The sequence below is a fragment of the Oncorhynchus gorbuscha genome, linkage group LG15 (assembly GCF_021184085.1).
Source record: "Oncorhynchus gorbuscha isolate QuinsamMale2020 ecotype Even-year linkage group LG15, OgorEven_v1.0, whole genome shotgun sequence".
NCBI lineage: Eukaryota > Metazoa > Chordata > Actinopteri > Salmoniformes > Salmonidae > Oncorhynchus > Oncorhynchus gorbuscha.
The window spans coordinates 35,355,061-35,362,344 of NC_060187.1; the positions used below are offsets into that span (position 1 = coordinate 35,355,061).

Below are 7,284 nucleotides of genomic sequence, written 5' to 3' on the forward strand. Positions count from 1 at the left end.
AAGGGTTCGGTGAATGCGCATATGAAACTGGTGGGGTTCAGTACCTCCAACAGAACTGTTGGAAGAGGTAAAAAAAATGTATAATGGAACTGAGACATGCCCATGAAACGACACATTTTTTTAAAAAAAATTTTGTTCGCACTTAAAATCTAAAAAGAAACTGTTTAGCAGAGGATGGTTTCGATCCATCGACCTCTGGGTTATGGGCCCAGCACGCTTCCGCTGCGCCACTCTGCTTCCTTCCACCCCAGATGGGACTTGAACCCACAATCCCTGGCTTAGGAGGCCAGTGCCTTATCCATTAGGCCACTGGGGCACTGTTTACCTGCTGCAAACAGTACGAACTGATAGAAGCAGTAAAAACAATGTGTACTGGATAGCACTGAGACAGACCAAATGAAATTTAGCTTTCTCATTTCTGTTTGCGTTTCATTTTTAACAAACAGTTTAGCAGAGGATGGTTTCGATCCATCGACCTCTGGGTTATGGGCCCAGCACGCTTCCGCTGCGCCACTCTGCTCTCAGCCACTTAGAAAAAGACTAGAACTCACAATCCATGGCTTAGGAGGCCAGTGTCTTAGGCCACTGGGGTACTGTGTAAACAGTATGACCAATACGAACTGTTGGAAGAGGTCAAAAAAATGTATATTGGCACTGAGACATGCCCATGAAACGACACATTTTTAAAAAATTTTGTTCGCACTTAAAATCTAAAAAGAAACTGTTTAGCAGAGGATGGTTTCGATCCATCGACCTCTGGGTTATGGGCCCAGCACGCTTCCGCTGCGCCACTCTGCTCTCAGCCACTTAAGAAAAGACTAGAACTCACAATCCATGGCTTAGGAGGCCAGTGTCTTAGGCCACTGGGGTACTGTGTAAACAGTATGACCAATACGAACTGTTGGAAGAGGTAAAAAAATGTATATTGGCACTGAGACATGCCCATGAAACGACACATTTTTTTTTTTTTGTTTGCACTTAAAATCTAAAAAGAAACTGTTTAGCAGAGGATGGTTTCGATCCATCGACCTCTGGGTTATGGGCCCAGCACGCTTCCGCTGCGCCACTCTGCTCTCAGCCACTTAAGAAAAGACTAGAACTCACAATCCATGGCTTAGGAGGCCAGTGTCTTAGGCCACTGGGGTACTGTGTAAACAGTATGACCAATACGAACTGTTGGAAGAGGTCAAAAAAATGTATAATGGAACTGAGACATGCCCATGAAACGACACATTTTTAAAAAATGTTGTTCGCACTTAAAATCTAAAAAGAAACTGTTTAGCAGAGGATGGTTTCGATCCATCGACCTCTGGGTTATGGGCCCAGCACGCTTCCGCTGCGCCACTCTGCTCTCAGCACTTAAGAAAAGACTAGAACTCACAATCCATGGCTTAGGAGGCCAGTGTCTTAGGCCACTGGGGTACTGTGTAAACAGTATGACCAATACGAACTGTTGGAAGAGGTCAAAAAAATGTATAATGGAACTGAGACATGCCCATGAAACGACACATTTAAAAAAATTTTGTTCGCACTTAAAATCTAAAAAGAAACTGTTTAGCAGAGGATGGTTTCGATCCATCGACCTCTGGGTTATGGGCCCAGCACGCTTCCGCTGCGCCACTCTGCTCTCAGCCACTTAAGAAAAGACTAGAACTCACAATCCATGGCTTAGGAGGCCAGTGTCTTAGGCCACTGGGGTACTGTGTAAACAGTATGACCAATACGAACTGTTGGAAGAGGTAAAAAAAATGTATATTGGCACTGAGACATGCCCATGAAACGACACATTTTTTAAAAATTTTGTTCGCACTTAAAATCTAAAAAGAAACTGTTCAGCAGAGGATGGTTTCGATCCATCGACCTCTGGGTTATGGGCACAGCACGCTTCCGCTGCGCCACTATGCTTCCTTCCACCCCAGGTGGGACTTGAACCCTTCCACCCCAGGTGGGACTTGAACCCACAATCCCTGGCTTAGAAGGCCAGTGCCTTATCCATTAGGCCACTGGGGCACTGTTTACCTTCTGCAAACAGTACGAACTGATAGAAGCAGTAAAAACAATGTGTACTGGATAGCACTGAGAGACGCAAATGAAATTTAGCTTTCTCATTTCTGTTTGCGTTTCATTTTTAAAAACAAACAGTTTAGCAGAGGATGGTTTCAATCCATCGACCTCTGGGTTATGGGCCCAGCACGCTTCCGCTGCGCCACTCTGCTCTCAGCCACTTAAGAAAAGACTAGAACTCACAATCCATGGCTTAGGAGGCCAGTGTCTTAGGCCACTGGGGTACTGTGTAAACAGTATGACCAATACGAACTGTTGGAAGAGGTCAAAAAAATGTATAATGGAACTGAGACATGCCCATGAAACGACACATTTTTTTTTTTTTTGTTGCACTTAAAATCTAAAAAGAAACAGTTTAGCAGAGGATGGTTTCGATCCATCGACCTCTGGGTTATGGGCCCAGCAGCACGCTTCCGCTGCGCCACTCTGCTCTCAGCCACTTAAGAAAAGACTAGAACTCACAATCCATGGCTTAGGAGGCCAGTGTCTTAGGCCACTGGGGTACTGTGTAAACAGTATGACCAATACGAACTGTTGGAAGAGGTAAAAAAAATGTATATTGGCACTGAGACATGCCCATGAAACGACACATTTTTTTAAAAATTTTTGTTCGCACTTAAAATCTAAAAAGAAACTGTTTAGCAGAGGATGGTTTCGATCCATCGACCTCTGGGTTATGGGCCCAGCACGCTTCCGCTGCGCCACTCTGCTCTCAGCACTTAAGAAAAGACTAGAACTCACAATCCATGGCTTAGGAGGCCAGTGTCTTAGGCCACTGGGGTACTGTGTAAACAGTATGACCAATACGAACTGTTGGAAGAGGTAAAAAAAATGTATATTGGCACTGAGACATGCCCATGAAACGACACATTTTTAAAAATTTTGTTTGCACTTAAAATCTAAAAAGAAACTGTTTAGCAGAGGATGGTTTCGATCCATCGACCTCTGGGTTATGGGCCCAGCACGCTTCCGCTGCGCCACTCTGCTCTCAGCCACTTAAGAAAAGACTAGAACTCACAATCCATGGCTTAGGAGGCCAGTGTCTTAGGCCACTGGGGTACTGTGTAAACAGTATGACCAATACGAACTGTTGGAAGAGGTAAAAAAATGTATATTGGAACTGAGACATGCCCATGAAACGACACATTTTTTTTTTTTTTGTTTGCACTTAAAATCTAAAAGAAACTGTTTAGCAGAGGATGGTTTCGATCCATCGACCTCTGGGTTATGGGCCCAGCACGCTTCCTCTGTGCCACTCTGCTCTCAGCCACTTAAGAAAAGACTAGAACTCACAATCCATGGCTTAGGAGGCCAGTGTCTTAGGCCACTGGGGTACTGTGTAAACAGTATGACCAATACGAACTGTTGGAAGAGGTAAAAAAAATGTATAATGGAACTGAGACATGCCCATGAAACGACACATTTTTTTTAAAAAAAATGTTGTTCGCACTTAAAATCTAAAAAGAAACTGTTTAGCAGAGGATGGTTTCGATCCATCGACCTCTGGGTTATGGGCCCAGCACGCTTCCGCTGCGCCACTCTGCTCTCAGCCACTTAAGAAAAGACTAGAACTCACAATCCATGGCTTAGGAGGCCAGTGTCTTAGGCCACTGGGGTACTGTGTAAACAGTATGACCAATACGAACTGTTGGAAGAGGTAAAAAAAATGTATAATGGAACTGAGACATGCCCATGAAACGACACATTTAAAAAAAATGTTGTTCGCACTTAAAATCTAAAAAGAAACTGTTTAGCAGAGGATGGTTTCGATCCATCGACCTCTGGGTTATGGGCCCAGCACGCTTCCGCTGCGCCACTCTGCTCTCAGCCACTTAGAAAAGACTAGAACTCACAATCCATGGCTTAGGAGGCCAGTGTCTTAGGCCACTGGGGTACTGTGTAAACAGTATGACCAATACGAACTGTTGGAAGAGGTAAAAAAAATGTATATTGGCACTGAGACATGCCCATGAAACGACACATTTTTAAAAAATTTTTTTGTTCGCACTTAAAATCTAAAAAGAAACTGTTTAGCAGAGGATGGTTTCGATCCATCGACCTCTGGGTTATGGGCCCAGCACGCTCTCCGCTGGCCACTATGCTTCCTTCCACCCCAGGTGGGACTTGAACCCACAATCCCTGGCTTAGGAGGCCAGTGCCTTATCCATTAGGCCACTGGGGCACTGTTTACCTTCTGCAAACAGTACGAACTGATAGAAGCAGTAAAAACAATGTGTCAGCACTGAGAGACGCAAATGAAATTTAGCTTTCTCATTTCTGTTTGCGTTTCATTTTTAAAAAAAACAGTTTAGCAGAGGATGGTTTCGATCCATCGACCTCTGGGTTATGGGCCCAGCACGCTTCCGCTGCGCCACTCTGCTCTCAGCCACTTAAGAAAAGACTAGAACTCACAATCCATGGCTTAGGAGGCCAGTGTCTTAGGCCACTGGGGTACTGTGTAAACAGTATGACCAATACGAACTGTTGGAAGAGGTAAAAAAATGTATATTGGCACTGAGACATGCCCATGAAACGACACATTTTTTAAATTTTTTGTTTGCACTTAAAATCTAAAAAGAAACAGTTTAGCAGAGGATGGTTTCGATCCATCGACCTCTGGGTTATGGGCCCAGCACGCTTCCGCTGCGCCACTCTGCTCTCAGCCACTTAAGAAAAGACTAGAACTCACAATCCATGGCTTAGGAGGCCAGTGTCTTAGGCCACTGGGGTACTGTGTAAACAGTATGACCAATACGAACTGTTGGAAGAGGTAAAAAAATGTATATTGGCACTGAGACATGCCCATGAAACGACACATTTTTTAAAAATTTTGTTCGCACTTAAAATCTAAAAAGAAACTGTTTAGCAGAGGATGGTTTCGATCCATCGACCTCTGGGTTATGGGTACAGCACGCTTCCGCTGCGCCACTCTGCTCTCAGCCACTTAAGAAAAGACTAGAACTCACAATCCATGGCTTAGGAGGCCAGTGTCTTAGGCCACTGGGGTACTGTGTAAACAGTATGACCAATACGAACTGTTGGAAGAGGTCAAAAAAATGTATAATGGAACTGAGACATGCCCATGAAACGACACATTTTTAAAAAAAAATGTTGTTCGCACTTAAAATCTAAAAAGAAACTGTTTAGCAGAGGATGGTTTCGATCCATCGACCTCTGGGTTATGGGCCCAGCACGCTTCCGCTGCGCCACTCTGCTCTCAGCCACTTAAGAAAAGACTAGAACTCACAATCCATGGCTTAGGAGGCCAGTGTCTTAGGCCACTGGGGTACTGTGTAAACAGTATGACCAATACGAACTGTTGGAAGAGGTCAAAAAAATGTATAATGGAACTGAGACATGCCCATGAAACGACACATTTAAAAAAATGTTGTTCGCACTTAAAATCTAAAAGAAACTGTTTAGCAGAGGATGGTTTCGATCCATCGACCTCTGGGTTATGGGCCCAGCACGCTTCCGCTGCGCCACTCTGCTCTCAGCCACTTAAGAAAAGACTAGAACTCACAATCCATGGCTTAGGAGGCCAGTGTCTTAGGCCACTGGGGTACTGTGTAAACAGTATGACCAATACGAACTGTTGGAAGAGGTAAAAAAATGTATATTGGCACTGAGACATGCCCATGAAACGACACATTTTTTAAAAATTTTGTTCGCACTTAAAATCTAAAAAGAAACTGTTTAGCAGAGGATGGTTTCGATCCATCGACCTCTGGGTTATGGGCCCAGCACGCTTCCGCTGCGCCACTCTGCTCTGCCACTCAAGAAAAGACTAGAACTCACAATCCACTTAGGAGGCCCAGGCCACTGGGACTTGAACCCACAATCCCTGGCTTAGAAGGCCAGTGCCTTATCCATTAGGCCACTGGGGCACTGTTTACCTTCTGCAAACAAAACTGATAGAAGCAGTAAAAACAATGTGTACTGGATAGCTGAGAGACATGAAATGAAATTTTTTCTCATTTCTGTTTGCGTTTCATTTTTAAAAACAAACAGTTTAGCAGAGGATGGTTTCGATCCATCGACCTCTGGGTTATGGGCCCAGCACGCTTCCGCTGCGCCACTCTGCTCTCAGCCACTTAAGAAAAGACTAGAACTCACAATCCATGGCTTAGGAGGCCAGTGTCTTAGGCCACTGGGGTACTGTGTAAACAGTATGACCAATACGAACTGTTGGAAGAGGTAAAAAAAATGTATATTGGCACTGAGACATGCCCATGAAACGACACATTTTTAAAAAAATTTTGTTTGCACTTAAAATCTAAAAAGAAACTGTTTAGCAGAGGATGGTTTCGATCCATCGACCTCTGGGTTATGGGCCCAGCACGCTTCCGCTGCGCCACTCTGCTCTCAGCCACTTAAGAAAAGACTAGAACTCACAATCCATGGCTTAGGAGGCCAGTGTCTTAGGCCACTGGGGTACTGTGTAAACAGTATGACCAATACGAACTGTTGGAAGAGGTAAAAAAATGTATATTGGCACTGAGACATGCCCATGAAACGACACATTTTTTTAAAAATTTTGTTTGCACTTAAAATCTAAAAAGAAACTGTTTAGCAGAGGATGGTTTCGATCCATCGACCTCTGGGTTATGGGCCCAGCACGCTTCCGCTGCGCCACTCTGCTCTCAGCCACTTAAGAAAAGACTAGAACTCACAATCCATGGCTTAGGAGGCCAGTGTCTTAGGCCACTGGGGTACTGTGTAAACAGTATGACCAATACGAACTGTTGGAAGAGGTAAAAAAATGTATATTGGCACTGAGACATGCCCATGAAACGACACATTTAAAAAAAATTTTGTTCGCACTTAAAATCTAAAAAGAAACTGTTTAGCAGAGGATGGTTTCGATCCATCGACCTCTGGGTTATGGGCCCAGCACGCTTCCGCTGCGCCACTCTGCTCTCAGCCACTTAAGAAAAGACTAGAACTCACAATCCATGGCTTAGGAGGCCAGTGTCTTAGGCCACTGGGGTACTGTGTAAACAGTATGACCAATACGAACTGTTGGAAGAGGTAAAAAAAATGTATATTGGCACTGAGACATGCCCATGAAACGACACATTTTTTAATATATTTTGTTTGCACTTAAAATCTAAAAGTAAACTGTTTAGCAGAGGATGGTTTCGATCCATCGACCTCTGGGTTATGGGCCCAGCACGCTTCCGCTGCGCCACTCTGCTCTCAGCCACTTAAGAAAAGACT

General features: G+C 44.3%; 3 non-coding genes across 3 annotated transcripts; all 3 read right to left on the bottom strand.

Annotated features, from left to right (window-relative positions):
• Positions 1-243: 243 nt before the first annotated feature.
• Positions 244-316, bottom strand: trnar-ccu. The gene has a single exon. It is a non-coding gene; the product is annotated as a tRNA-Arg (tRNA).
• Positions 317-1,937: 1,621 nt separating this feature from the next.
• Positions 1,938-2,010, bottom strand: trnar-ucu. The gene has a single exon. It is a non-coding gene; the product is annotated as a tRNA-Arg (tRNA).
• A 2,163-nt stretch (positions 2,011-4,173) lies between these two features.
• Positions 4,174-4,246, bottom strand: trnar-ccu. Its single transcript has one exon. It is a non-coding gene; the product is annotated as a tRNA-Arg (tRNA).
• Positions 4,247-7,284: the final 3,038 nt, after the last annotated feature.